This window comes from Malania oleifera, chromosome 12, assembly GCF_029873635.1.
Source record: "Malania oleifera isolate guangnan ecotype guangnan chromosome 12, ASM2987363v1, whole genome shotgun sequence".
Taxonomy (NCBI): domain Eukaryota; kingdom Viridiplantae; phylum Streptophyta; class Magnoliopsida; order Santalales; family Ximeniaceae; genus Malania; species Malania oleifera.
In genome coordinates, this window is record NC_080428.1 from 47,527,692 (window position 1) to 47,543,815 (window position 16,124).

The window sequence follows — 16,124 nt, forward strand, 5'->3', positions numbered from 1 at the left end:
GACAAAAGTTAACTACTGAATAGATGAAAGAAAGAACACCAGAATTTAATGAGGTTCGGCTAATTGTGCCTACGTCCTCGGACACTATCAATCAATATTTCTCTATTGTTGAAATATTTCAAAATGAGAGAGAGAAGAGAAAATGTGCCTAAGAGAGAAGTAAGCAAATTTGGGGATGAGATTACAAATGGAGGTGATGGGTTTATATAGGTTAGGAAATACTACTATTACAACCACTAATCACCTACCTTTGAAAAAATAGCCCACCATTGAAGACTTCAATGGTAATGGTAGGCTTCTAGAATGAGTCATAATTCAACAAATCTCCACCTTGGCGAAATTCCATCTCTTAACATCTCTCATGGATTCCATAATGTCTTCAAATGCGCTTGTTGCGCAAATCTTTCAATTTTTAACAATTTTGATCAAGTTCAAGCAATGTTGAAACTTGACCACAGTTACCACTTTTGTCATCATATCAGCAGGATTCTCAATGGTTCGAATCTTCTAGATTACTACTCCACCTTCTTCTAGAATTTCTCAAACAAAGTGATATCGAACGTCAATGTGTTTTGTCCTTGAATGGTAGACTTGGTTCTTTACTAGATGGATAGCACTTTGGCTATCACAACGCACTTTGATGTCCTTCTGTTCAATTTCCAAATCTTTCATCAATCCTTGAAGCCAAATTGCCTCCTTCACAGCCTCTGTGACGGTCATATACTCTGCCTCTGTAGTGGACAAAGCAACTGTTGACTGTAAAGTAGACGTCCAACTAACTGGCGCTTTTGTAAAAGTAAAAACATAGCTAGTAGTTAACCAACGCTTATCCAAATCACCAGCGTAGTCGGAATCACAGTATCCAGCAATACTATGATCATCTTGTTTATCTTGCTCAAATATCAGTCCAACATCTACCGTATACAAAATGTATCGTAGAATCCATTTCACAGCTTGCCAATGTTCCTTTCCAAGATCATGCATATACCTGCTCACAACTCCAACAGCTTGTGAAATATCAGGCCTTGTACATACCATGGCATACATCAAGCTACCAACAGCACTTGAATACAGTACTTTTGACATGTATTCTCGTTCTGTTTCAGTTTTTGGAGACATAGATGCATTCAGCTTGAAATGAGGAGCAAGCGGAGTACTAATAGGTTTTGACTTCTCATCCATACCAAAACGCTTCAGTACTTTCCTCAAATATTGTTTTTGAGTCAAACAAAGCCTCCCCAATTTCTTATCTCTACTTATCTCCATATCGAGAATTTTCTTTGCTTCGCCTAGATCCTTCATCTCAAACTCCCTATTCAACTAAGTCTTCAATTTGTCAATTTCTATCTGACTTTTGGAGGCTATCAATATATCATCAACACAAAGAAGAAGATATATGAAAGATCTATCTTGTAACTTGCAAAAATACACACAGTGATCATATTTGCTTCTTTTGTACTTTTGCCCCATCATAAACTTGTCAAATCGTTTGTACCACTGCCTTGGGGATTGCTTTAATCCATACAACGATTTTTCAAGTTTGCACACCATATTTTCTTTTCCAGCAACTTTGAAACCTCCTGACTGAGTCATGTAGATTTCCTCTTCCAAGTCTCCATGTAAAAATACAGTTTTTACATCTAATTGAACTAGTTCCATATCTAATTTTGCTACCAAAGCCAATAAGATTCTAATGGAGGAATGTTTTACAACTGGAGAAAATACCTCATTGTAATCAATTCCCTCCGTTTGTGCGTAGCCTTTAGCCACCAACCTTGCTTTGTAGAGAACACTATTTTTGTCAGGAAATCCATCTTTCTTTGTATATACCCATTTACACCCAATTGCCTTCTTTCCCTTCGGAAGACTAATAAGTTTCCATGTTTGATTCTTATGAAGGGACTGCATTTCTTCATTCATGGCTTCCCTCCACTTTTCTTCTTCCGAACTTTGGATTGCTTCATTGTAAGTAACATGAGTATCATCGTTTGCAATTGGAGATGCGTAAGCCACCATGTCAACAAAGCGAGCAGACTTTCTAATTTTTCTCTTTGGCTTACTCAATGCAATAGATTCATGTTGCTGTGGAGGTTCTTGGGTTGAAACCTCTTCTACAGGCGACTCTTCTTCTACCATAGGAGAGTCTTCATTTTCTGGGTAAACAATTCTTCTATCAAACTCCACCTGTTTTGGAGCACCATCTTTTTGCTCAACACTTTCTGTTGTTACCTTTCTTAAAAAAATAGATTCATTAACCTGCTGAAGACTATTTTCTTTGTCTCTGGACACCAAAGATGATATCCCTTTACTCCAGAGGTGATTCCCATAAAGATTGCTTTCTTAGCTCTCGGATCCAGCTTTGATTCCTTGACATGATAGTAGGCAGTGGAACCAAATACATGTAAGGAATCATAATCTGTAGCAGGCTTTCCAAACCATTTCTCCAATGGTGTTTTACCACAAATAGCAGTAGATGGTAGGCAGTTGATGAGGTGGCACGCATATGTTACAGCCTCAGCACAAAATTCTCTACCAAACCCAGCATTAGACAACATACACCGAACCTTCTCCAACAATGTTCGATTCATACGTTCTGCCACTCCATTCTGTTGTGGTGTACTTCTCACTGTGAAGTGTCGTATAATACCTTCATCTTCGCAGATTTTAAGAAATGGATCACTTCTATATTCTCCACCATTATCTGTACGGAGGCACTTGATCCTTCTGCTTGTTTGAGTTTTCACCATATTTTTCCATTTGAGGAAGACTCCTAACACTTCATCCTTAGTTTTCATAGTATACACCCATATTCTTCGAGAAAAATCGTCAAAAAAGTCACATAGTAGTGTTTTCCTCCCAGTGAAGTTGTCTTGGAAGGTCCCCACACATCAGAGTGAACATAATCCAAAATACCCTTGGTATTATGGATTGCAGTACCAAATTTCACTCTTGTTTGCTTCCCTTTGATGCAATGTTCACAGAAATCTAGCTTGCGGGTCTTTGCTCCCTTTAATAATCCTTGATTTGTAAGAAGTCCCAAGGATTTTTCACCTACATGCCCCAAGCGTATATGCCATAACCTAGTTGCTTCTATTTCTTTATCATCAAAAGAAACTGTTGCTGCCGTCCCAATAACTATACGACCTTGATAGTGATACAAGTTATTGTTCTTCCGAATTCCCTTGATTACCATGAGTGCACCAGAGATGATCTTCATGACTCCGTTTTCTGCTGTTACTTTGAATCCCTTTGATTCTAGGGTTCCCACAAAAATAAGATTCTTCATCAAACTTGGTACATATCTAACGTCCATCAATATTTTGATTGATCCATCTTGATTCCTCAAGTGGACTGAACCAATCCCATGTGTGGTAAGAGGGACATCATTTGCTGTGTAGACGACTCCACCTTCTAGTTCTTTAAAATCAAAGAACCAATCCCGATTGGGACACATATGATGGCTACACCCAGAATCTAGTAGCCATATACTCGAAGAACTAGTTGATGGCGTAGCAGCAAGCGAAAGATCTAAGCTTCCATCTTCGTACTCAGCCACATTTGAGATGGCCTTTCCTTTATCAGGTTTGCCTTTATTCTTTAGCTTCGGACAGTCTTTCTTCCAGTGCCCTTTTTCCCGACAAAAGACACATTCATCTTTGTTTGGTTCTGGACCTTGACTTGGATCTCTCTTTCTTTCTACTATTCTGGCTTTGTGAACGGCCTCCAACTACTAGAGCCTCGTTGGCTCCACTTGTGCTTTCAAGCTTGTCCTTCTTCCTCAATTCATAGCTGTACAAAGCAGCACAAATCTCGCCAAGAGACACTTTATCCTTTCCATGGAGCAGAGTAATTTCAAGAAACTCAAACTCCTCAGGAAGGGATCCCAACAACATCAAAGCCAGGTCTTCATCTTTAAAAGTCTCATCCAGATTAACTAGATCAGTAACCAACCTATTAAAGTTGGTGATATGATCATTTATAGTGGTACCCGAGACATAAGTGAAGCGAAATAGTCTCTTCTTTATATGGAGTTTGTTCTGAGAGCTTTTCTTCAAAAACTTTTCCTCCAGTGCCTTCCACAACTTGTTTGCAGAAGTTTCCTTACAGAATGCATACTTCTGCTCTCTTGAAAGACACGATCGAATTGTACCACATGCTAACCGATTGATGGTCCCCCATTCTTTCTTCTCAATATCTTCTGGTTTCTTTTCTTTAATGGCAATGTCTAGACCTTGCTGAAAAAGAGCGTCTAGAACCTCACTTTGCCACATACCAAAATGACCGGTGCCGTCAAAAATTTCCACTGCAAATCTGGCATTTGTCACAGTAGTTCTTGCCAAAATAGACGAGTTTGATGTGAATGCTTTTGCACTATCTGCCATCTCTGCCATAAATGCTATTCAATAGCTGCCGATGTGGAATGTCAATAGCCCAAGGAAAACTTTTCTGATGTGGAAGATCAGACTAAGCTACAACCACAGAGCATACTAAGAATAACCTTGGCTCTGATACCAATTGTTGTGAAACTTGGGATTGTTCCACCTGACTTTACCACAGTTTGCTATTGTATAGGTAAATAGAGAGTGAATAATTGTGCAAAATTACACCAGGTAAATTCCCAGGGAAGTGGGGGGTCACAACAGACCGCTTAAATCCCTCTTTCCTAGAAAGAATTTTCCTTAGACATGTAATTAACACAATATATTACTACAACTATACTCGACAAAAATTAACTACTGAATAGATGAAAGGAAGAACACCAGAATTTAACGAGGTTCGGCTAATTGTGCCTACGTTCTCAGACACTATCAATCAATATTTCTCTATTGTAGAAATATTACAAAATGAGAGAGAGAAGAGAGAATGTGCCTAAGAGAGAAGTAGGCAAATTTGGGTATGAGATTACAAATGGAGGTGATGGGTTTATATAGGTTAGGAAATACCACTATTACAACCACTAATCACCTACCTTTGAAAAAATAGCCTACCATTGAAGACTTCAATGGCAATGGTAAGCTTCTAGAATAAGTCATAATTCAACATTTTGAAACACCAAAAAAGAAACCCCATGCTTCAACTCATAATGACACCTCATTCACTCCCTAAGAGGAGAAAACAGGTTAGTAAGGAAGAATCAAAGAAAATTTCAATTCATCTGACAAGACCTTAGTGCACAACTTCTCTACCTCCTTATAATCCTTTAGCTTCAATTTACAAGCTACATTGTTAGGATTGCAAGTAACCTTTCATGTTTTGGACTGTTTCTTCTGTTCCTCATCAAATGAGGAATCGTACTCGATGAACTTGGCAGCCTGCATTTCAGAATATTTTCAAATGAAGTTAGAATATTCCTAGAAAGGGCTAGATATCATCAGAGTTCATCCGCATGAAATTCAGTTGGGCAAATGTACCATTTCATATCTCTTTGAAACTCTAAGATATTTACCAGTTTTGAACAATGCATTTTCTTCTTCTTTCTTTCTACCAACAACTTCAATCTTCTCCTGAGTGCGCATATCCCAAGACTCCTTCCCCTAAAGACAAATAAAAATCAAATACTTGAGAACACAATTTTCATTTGCCCTCGTTGAAACAAAGGAAAATGCGCCATAAGAAGGAGAAAAAAAGTAAACACTTATCTGCCTACCTTATCAAATGATACAAGCTTAACTTCATAGTACACAATTAAGACAAAGCCCAATACAGCTATCCTTCAGAAATCAGAGGTAATCTTATTTCATTCAAAGAAGAAGAAGAAGAAGAACCTGCTGGCCGAGCGCACGGGAAACAACAGCGGTGACGAGGAAGCAACGGCAACGGTGGAAAGCAACGGCAGCAACGAGAAGCAACGACGATGGCGACAGCAACTGCAGGGAAGGCTAGAGAGGACGCGCACAGGCCGAAAGAAGAAATGAGGGAGGGGGAAAAGAGGGAGGAAGGAATTTGAAAGGACAGGGATCGACGCGGAAAGCGAAATGAGAGAAAAAAGGAGATTGGGAAAGTAGAAAGGCAGGAGATTGGGGAAATCGTGCTAAGAGGGTACCAATGACGGTTTTAAAACCGTCACTATTAGTTACATAAATTCTTTTTTTTTTAAATAAAATATACTATTAGTGACGAATTAAAAAATTTGTCACTAATACTCTATTATTAGTGACGAATTTTCTAAACCGTCACTAATATTCTTAACTAAATTATTTTTTTATTTTTTAAATCAGAACACTATTACTTACGGTTTTCATAACCCATCACTACTAATAGACTAATAGTGACAAATTCTTCGAATCGTTACTTATATAGATAATAAATTGTCTTAATATTTTTTAAATAAAGAAAATTATTAGTGAAGTTTATAAATTCGTCACTAATACTAGACTATTAGTGACGAATCCTTTAAACCGTCACTAATATCCTATTAGTAGTGACGAATGTTCAAAACCGTCACTAATATTCTTAACCAAATTATTTTTATATTTTTTTTAAATTAAGACAATATTAGTGACGAATCTCCAAAACCGTCACTAATAGTGTTGAAAAAATTATTTTCATATTTTTTAAATAAAAATCTATTAGTGATGGTTCTTTAAACCGTCACTAATAATCAACTAATAGTGACGAATTTTCAAAACCGTTACTAATAGTATTAAATAAATTATTTTCATATTTTTTATATAAAAAAACTATGAGTGAGAGTTTAAAAACCGTCACTAATAAAGTACTATTGGTGATGAATTTTCTAAACCATCACTAATAGTGTTAAATAAATTATTTTTATATTTTTTAAATAAAAAACTATTAGTGACGGTTTAAAAAACTATCACTACTAAAAGATTATTAGTGACAAATTCTCTAAATCGTCACTAATAGTATTAAATAAATTATTTTTATTTATTAATACAATAATAGTAGCGACAGTTACCTAATCGTCACTAATATGTGACTTTTAGAGACAAATTCAGATTGTCACTAATACCCAAAGAATCGTCGCTAATATTTTCCCGAGAGAATTTTTATGTGAAAAATGGTTTTCCGCGATAGTTTGAGTGGGAAAACTAATTTTTAATGATAAAACTATTAGTGACAGTTTTAAAATCATCACTAATATCCACTTTTAGTAACAAAAATGAATTTATCACTAATACTTTCGTAACTAAAAACTAGTTTTTTTTTCTAGTGATATACATAATAAAATTATATATTTATTAAATTACTTAATAGTAACATTACTAAATAAATTAAAATTTTTAATTTATTTTTTCTAATTAAGATTTGATATATTTTATAATTAAAATTTATCGTTTTCATATAGTTCTTACCAATTAGATTATAATTAATAAATTAGAAATTTATTAGGAATGGAGTATGATCTCTAACAATTTCTATGGTGTATTTCCAATGAAGGATGCAATGCCACCTTCATCATTGGATTACCTTAACTAGTGAAACAGGAAGAAAGATTAATGGGATTTCATATGATGGAGAAATTATAAGGAATTTATTTGGGTGAAGAAAAAAACTTAAAAAGAATATTTAAAAAAGGAAATTCACAAAAGGAAACGGTTGCTGTCTTCTTCGCAGCTACGAGCGCAGATCTCCCCTCGTTCTCTGTTCTTCGCCTGAAATCCAGAAAATTGGAGAAGACGACAGTCTCGCCGCCAACCACCACGGCCGAGAAGCACGGGGCGATCTTCTTCCTCACGTCGTCGCATGACATCGCTGCTTGACCCACCGCCTGTGCAAGCAAGGACCACGACGCCGGCAAATTGGGTATTGATTTTTGGCTCTGGCACCAAGAAAGTGAACGACATGCCCATCAAATTGACCACACCCAACACAATTAGTGAATTCCTCACCCCAATTCCTGCAGGTACCCTGCATCCGCTATGGCCTTGTCCTGGTTCTGTGCCAAGTACAGGAGCCCAAATGCACCCACCATTGCTTCCGCCTTCCCGGACGCCGCCGACATCCCGTAGCAAGTGGAACGCAGCCTCGCCCGGAAAATCTCCGCAGGCACCACAAATGCTGTGGCATTGGGTCCAAAGTTCGCGAAGAAGAAAGTCAGTGAATACATTGTCACAAACCCAATTCTGTTGTCATTGTGAGTCCAATGATCATAGGGAATTGCCAATGCAAACGTGAACACCGTCATGAAGATGTCTGCGCCGCATAGAGCGATAAGGGTCTGTGCCCTTGCAATTCTGTAAAATTATAAAATATGAATACTTAGTAATGCTATAGTTCAATAAGTATTGTAAATTTACCTTATTGCATTTAAAAAGAAAAAGGCAATACGAAATTCTTCCCTACATGTAAAATTATAAAATACGAATACTTAGAAATCGTATAGTTCAATAAGTATTGTAAATTTACCTTAATGTATCTTATAATTAAAGACATCTTTTTTTTCTTTTTCGGGGCCCTTCAATAATAATCAGGATATGTCTATCCAAAGGCTTCAATCCTATCAGATCTACATACTTAACAATACAAAACCCAACTTGACCCATCCCTTTACCTAATGCCTCTTAGTTAGGTGACATTGTCACAATAGTGAGATTATAATTCCCAACCTCTTAGGAGTTGAGGAGGTAAATCACTCCACTCAAGACCCATTCAAGATATATATTATTTCTTACATACTATAAAATATTTTATCTTTTTCTAGAAAAAAAAAATAAAGGTGAAATTTTGACCCAAGCAAATGTTCAATTGTAATTTTTTTCTATTTTTATTTCTTATTTTTGAAATAATTATAAAAATATCACAGCAATACCCAATCTTTCCAATATTTAGATAGGAGTTTAACTTAAAACAAGAAAAAAAAATTCGCCTTCTTATATGAACATTGAATAATTTATTTTTTTTTAAATGTATTTTTTATAACTCATTAAAAATAAAAATAACAAAAAGTATTTTTCACAATAAATAATCATAATTAATTATATAACCAGATTATGATAAGATAACGAGCAAATCCTAAAATATCAAAAAGAGTCTCCTAAACTAGTTAAAAGATATCAAAATAATATATGTTTATTTTTAAGGTCTTGAATTCGTGTTTTGAGAATATGAAAGGTATACATCATTTAAGTTTGGTATAATTTTGAATAGATTCTTGTGGGACATCTTATGTGCTCACATTGACCCTTGTCACCAACAAAGTTATCATATTATTAGGACGGTGTGAATATGTATGCATATGTATAGTCAAGGATGTATGAAGCTGCTAATTAATTAATTGTAGCTGCATTAAATATCCTAGCATTAAATATCCTAAGTGCTTACGTGAAAGTGAAACCATTAACCCTGGCCCATGGTGGACCATCGAGTTAAAGCAATTCATGTTTTGGAAATGCTGTTGAATGGTGAGCTCATCAGAGGTGCAGATGGGTAATGTGAACCTGGAAGACCGTGATGCATGGACGCAGTGTGTCAGTTCCCAAACAAAGCTTTCAGCTTTGTCTTCCATCAGCGGCAGCAGCGGCTCAGTCAGGCTGCTTATTCTCTCTTCTCGCCCTCTGTCTGTGCCACAGCTGTTGCATGCAAACTTCCAATGGCCTACGTATGCACGCAGGACCCAAATATCTGCGTCTTGATTCTTGAATACTTTTGCGAGAACCCATTAGACTGGGGCAGCTGTGATTTTGGCTTTTGCAAGAACTGCTGCTACTGCGTTCCTCGTCAAATTTGCTTAAAGTTTCCTTAGAAAGAATGCAGGTGCCGGGCTTGTTCATGAGCTATTATTTTTTACTCATACTTGGATAAAGTGAAAACTAGAGACTGAGGGAAGATGACAAGGGAAATTAATTATATGTTTGGCACATAATTAATAATGGAATAAATACGATAAAGTTATTAGTATAATTAAAATTCATTGCTTGATTTTTTTGTATGTTGCATTCAGTTTATTAGTCAATTCCATTTCATCTCATAGTAAATAATTAATAAACATGTATTTTGTGTATATATATATATATGTGTACACATGACGATCTACAATTTTCATCCCTATTAAGCAGAGAATTAATTCTTAGCCCTGAAAATCTAGAGCTTGGCTTCCTTTTAGATGATATTGTCACAATAGTGAGGCTAAAACTCCCAACCTCTTAGGAGTTGAAGAGGTAAATCACTCCACTGAAGACCCATTCAAGAAATATATTATTTCTTGCTTACTATAAATATTTTATCTTTTTTTAGAAAAAAAAAAAAAAAGATAAAGGAGAAATTTTGACCCAAGTAAATGTTTAGTTGTGATTTTTTTTCTATTTTTATTTCTTATTTTTCAAATAATTATATAAATATCACAATAATATCCTATTTTTCCAATATTTAGATAGGAGTTCAACTTAAAACAAGAAAAAAATTTGTTTTCACCTTCCTTATATGAACATTGAATATTTTTTTTTAAAAAAAATGAATTTTTGATAATTCATTAAAAATAAAAATAACAAAAAAAATATTTTTCAGAATAAATAATCATAATTAATTATATAACCTGATAAGATAAAAGGCAAATCTTAAAATAAAAAAATAAAATAAAAAGTCTCCTAAATTAGTCAAAAGATATCAAAGCTATAAATGTTTGTTTTTAAGGTTTGAAATTCGTATTTTGAGAATATAAAAAGGGTATACATTATTTAAGTTTGATATAATTTTGAAGGGATTTTAAAAATAAAAGACACAAAAAGCTATATTAATGCCTATATATCTTGAGGGACACCTTATTTGCTCACATAGACTGTGTGAATATGTATGTATATGTATAGTACTCAAGAAATGTATAATGCTAATTAATTAAATGTAGCTGCACCCTTTTGTCCTTATGACTCTAGGAATATGGCCCTTAGCATTAAATATCCTAAGTGCTGATGTGAAAATGAAACCATTAAGCATGGCCCATGAGGGACCATCTATATGCACATTCACGGGATGCTGGGATGCTTTCATTTCGGGGGCTTACTGTCAATTCCCACCCCTCCATCCAGTTAAAGCCGGTTGAAGAGACATACACCCAACCCTATTTAATACCATATATAGAAACATATATATATATATATATATATATATATATATATATATATATATATATATACATATACCATAATTCATATTTAATCATGCCACCAGATTAGATGGGGAGAGGACACTCCGTCATTGGTTGTGATGGAAATTCAGAAAATCAATTGCACAATAAACACTTTTAATTTATTTCAAACTGGATTACAGAGAGAATTAAAATCACTCTCGTTCACTGGTTATTCACCATCTCTACACCACACTAATACATTGCGCGCACACACACACATCTATTTATAGCAAATCATAGAATAATATAATCAATAATGATGGAAATTAATCTTCAACAGAGGTGGGCTGATAGATGGAATAGGTTGTTTGCCGACTCTAGAAAATTTAACAGTGATGGGCTGCCGGCCATCTCTAGTCAAATTTAAACATTTTTCATTATGATTCAGATAAATTTTTTAAGTAATATTAGTTGAGATATCGATTTCGAGACTTGAATTTGTGTGAATCTTTAAATTTAATACTCAAAATTTACGTTCTTAAACATATGATCATTTATAATGTAATTGAATTTATTATTTAATTTTTTATACTTTTAATTTAAATTTATATTTTATTTTATTTCATAAATTAAATATGATAAAAACTCACCAAAGAAGAAAGAATAAAGTTTTCGTGAAATAATCACACGAAAATTTAAATTCATTCAGAAAACTAAAATGATCAATTAAAAAAATTTAAAAACCTAAAATGAACCAACAAAAAGTATATTTTCTCACTAGCTAACTATATTTTGTCGGAACTGCAATGGACATTTACATGGATCATCACACGGTTAGAAAAATGAGTAAAAAGAAAAAAGAAAAAGATAGAAACAAACAAGGGAGTCATCTCTGCGAGCCGGGGTTGCAATTACCTCGCGAGAAAGCAGCCATTCGAAGGAAATGACAAGAATGGCTTTGGCATTTCCTCCCCCTCAGGAACAGCAAACAGCCTGGCAATTCAGAAATTAAGATATTGACTAATTAATGAAACAGGAACACACTAATCGATCACGAGATGCGCAATTAAAGAAGAATCCTGAATTACCCTCCAGCGGAATTTGTGCTTTCTCCGGCGATTCGGATCCATAATACTTCTGACTTTCGCCAGCATTTCCCGCTCCGTGAATATCTTTCCCGACGAGCTCAAGAACACGTTCCGGCGCACCGGCGGCGACCACAGCCCGCTCTGCTCGTAGTCGAACCAGAACTCCGATGTGTCGGAGAATTTGCGGAGGAGGCGGTCGGAGACGGACTTGGATACCAACTGGACTCTGGGAGGAGAGGCGTCGAGCAGCGGCGGGGCAGATGAGATTTCAGAGATGGACATTGAAGAAAAATTGGGAACGCAGCGGCCGGGGTAAGATAAAAGTGGGGATCAGATTGGGGTATGCGTGTGTTTATTGGAAATGCACGTAAAGAAGATTGGTGGGAAAATGGAGAGGACGGAAAGGGTGTGTGCAATCATGGAGAGGACGTGGGTTGATAATGAGATGCTCTTGTTTGGGGGTTGAGTGTTGGGGATTACTGGGGGAAAGCTTTTGCTACTTTTAGCGAAGCCCTTTAAAATCAATAATATCGATCTATAAAATGGAGAAGAAAAGCTTGTACACCGCGTCATACTCTCAACTATACTAAAACTATGTCAAATAATTTGACCAAAAAAGCAGAGCGTACTGCGTAGTACACGCACACTTAATTCTTTGGAAAATAAAATTTTCTACAAATATAATAAATCATGAATGAACGTAGATGTGACTTTAACAAGGAAATTATTGCGCCTGCAAAGCTTATTAATGCATGAGCTGGCCTATGAATCAACCAATCAGATCTCAAATCTGTGGAAAAATTTCTTCGGGTTGTAACTAAACGCAGGTAGCATTGTGGTTTTCAAGTCTATTAACTGTCTAAAACTAAATAAAATAAACGTATATAATTATTATATTGTAATGTGGCAAAGCCCACATGGGTACAAGGTTCCAAGGTTGCCGGCACAAACGAAATTCGACGACGACGGTGCTACACCTTGTCATGTTCCAGCTTTGATTTTTGTGGAGAAAAGTAAGGAGGACTGACATTTTGCGTATTTTTTTGTGTGCATATTTCCTATTCTAATTCATGTATATACGTGACACATTTAACACATGGACACAATACAATATATTTTTTTTCTATCAACCAAAATTTTAATTTGGATGAACCCATTAAGTGAATTCAAATCAAAAAAAGATGTGACCGACTCCGCGGCTCTCCCATGATAAATTAAGAATTTACTTTCTTGTGAAATCAAACCTAAAATCTTTTATTTTCAAAAAAAAATTGTAATTTATCCTCGTCCACTTGAGTCAATCCTTAGAAGCACATGATACATTATTGATGTAATAATTTTTAAATAAAAAATAATATGATAAAAATACGTCGATTAATTAATTGTATATTGTACATGTGAAGAAGATTTAATATAGCCTTTTTTTCTTTTTTAATGCAATAAGGTAATTTTACAATACTTATTGAACTATAGCATTACTAAGGTTTTTGCAAATAAATTTTTGCATTCATCACTTGACCGAGTAATCATATTGTCGACATCCCAATTTTCTCCTGAAATGTTATATAATTTTGGGTGAGACACCTCTCAGTAAGGGAAATAAGTTAATATCACCACATGAGTTTTTTTCATGTTATACAAATAACAGTACATAAACATACTTGATAAAACTGTCTGTATCATATCTGGGAAAAAATATATAATCATCACATGATATAACATATCGAATTTCCATAAACATAATTAATCTCATATAATAATACATAGAAAACATCATGGATGGTTAGTTGGTTGGTGTCATGTCTTACCCCCATATTACTGGGTTGTGCGGCCCAAAGGCGGGACTCGACAATGGCTGACCGACCACTGCCGAATCAAAAGCAAAAGTTTGTAAGTACAATAGGTATGCCTCTCCTGGTCCGTACACCAAGGGCGTCAACACTACGATAAACCACATCGACTGTCAATCTCCCACTACCCCGTACGGCAAGCGGTAGTACTAACATATCATGATCGTAATCATATAGCTACGGTATCGTGTTTCATGAAAGCGTAAACCAAGTCAACTAGGTTTTCATAACATATAACATACTACCAAATAATGATACATGGCTATACATAATCATATCTGTCATGTTAGCATTTTCATATAATTTTGCATAAATATCATAAAAATCTTTGGCCCTTATGTCAGCATTTTGTATTTTATAAATCATGATCCGTACGCCGGTATTGCATATCATAAAAATTCTCAGCCCGTATGCCGGCACATCATGTAAAACCTCGGCACGTACGCCGATATATCATATAAAATCCTCGGTCCGTACGCCGATATATCATATAAAATTCTGTATCATTATAACATTTTCATGGTCAATTTACTCATGCCATACAAATTTAGATATTAAACATATTTCTAATCAACAGCATTATTCCCAACATAATTTTTATAATTTACATATTTATCTAAAATTAAATGCTGTAAAATAATATATATACATTCCATAAAAATCCTGACTTAGTTTATTCACTTACATGACTTCTAGAAAGCTCCTAAAATAACTAGTCCTACACCCGCAGGATTCCCCATTCAACACCTTATAAACAACATCGCCCATAACAAAACTTCAATATTTTTTCGATTACTACATTTTCTACAACTGTAGGAAAGTCTAATACTGAATAAAAAGTCTTACCTTGAATTTGGGATGGAATCCAAGCTAGCCCCACCAACTATCCACTCCAGCAAACTTGAAAAGAACTTTCCCAAGAATGTTGTGGCAGTTTCAGATCATCGATCCTGTGAAGAATGGACCTAGAATCTTAGAGAGAAGGGAGGGAAACCGAAGAGGAAAGAGAAAATATTATTTTTTTGAATAATCTGCGCTGAAATCCGAGTTTATGGCTATTTATACACTGGCCTTCGTCAACGAGACACGTCACTTCGTCAACAAGACCACGAAGGAAGTTTATCGACGAACACTTGTTCCTCATCGACAAAATTCAAAACTGAATATATAGCCTCTCGGTATCTTCTCATTGATGAGACACGTGTCCTCATCGACGATCCCCTCAAGCATGTTCGTCGACGAACGTGTTGTGTTTGTTGACGAGACCCCTTTTAAAATTCTAGATAAAATTTCCTTTCTCTTATTATTTAAATACCATAATTCTTCAGGTCACTACATTATCCCCTCCTTATAAAATTTCGTCCTCGAAATTTTCTATCCATACGATTTATCATCCCTTAAAGAAAACAGTCTACTTATTATATTACTTACCCTCACTTATAGTGGGAGAATACTGTGGTTACATTCAGAGTTATGGGAGATCACATATACAAAATAAAAATTCTCCCAAAACCAAAAGACTACTTACTAACTAAACTACTACATATACTAACTAACCTGCAAAAGAAACATTTCACAATTACTTACACTTTACCTAATTATATTTGCACCCCGTGGAACAGTTGCGGGTATTTCTGTCTTATATGTTCCTCGAGCTCTCAAGAAACTTCTTCTATTGCGTGATTTCTCCACAGAACCTTTACTAGAGGAATCTTCTTATTACGTAATTCTTGTTCTTTTCTGTCTAGAATCTGTACTGGTACCTTCTCATAAACCAGTGAATCACTGAGCTCTAATTCACCATAACTGATCACATGAGAAGGGTCTAAGACATATTTCCTCAACATGGAAACATGGAATACATCGTGTATCTTGGACAACATAGGTGGTAAAGCTAACTTGTAGGCAACCGGCCCCACTTTCTCTAGAATCTCAAACGGGCCAATGAACCTAGGGCTAAGCTTACCTTTCCCTCCAAATCTCATAACCCCTTTTAACGGAGCTATTTTCAAAAACACATGAGCGCCAATGTCAAATTCCAATTTCCTACGGTGGTTATCGACATAATTCTTCTGTCGGCTCTGAGCTACATTAATTATATCTCTGATGAGCCGACCCTTATCATACGCTTGCTGTACCAACTCTAGCCCCAGAACACGC

General features: G+C 35.5%; 1 pseudogene; it reads right to left on the reverse strand.

Moving 5' to 3' along the window:
- Window positions 1-5,246: 5,246 nt before the first annotated feature.
- On the reverse strand, window positions 5,247-15,838 carry LOC131143906 (low affinity inorganic phosphate transporter 1-like; annotated as a pseudogene).
- Between the last annotated feature and the right edge of the window lie 286 nt (window positions 15,839-16,124).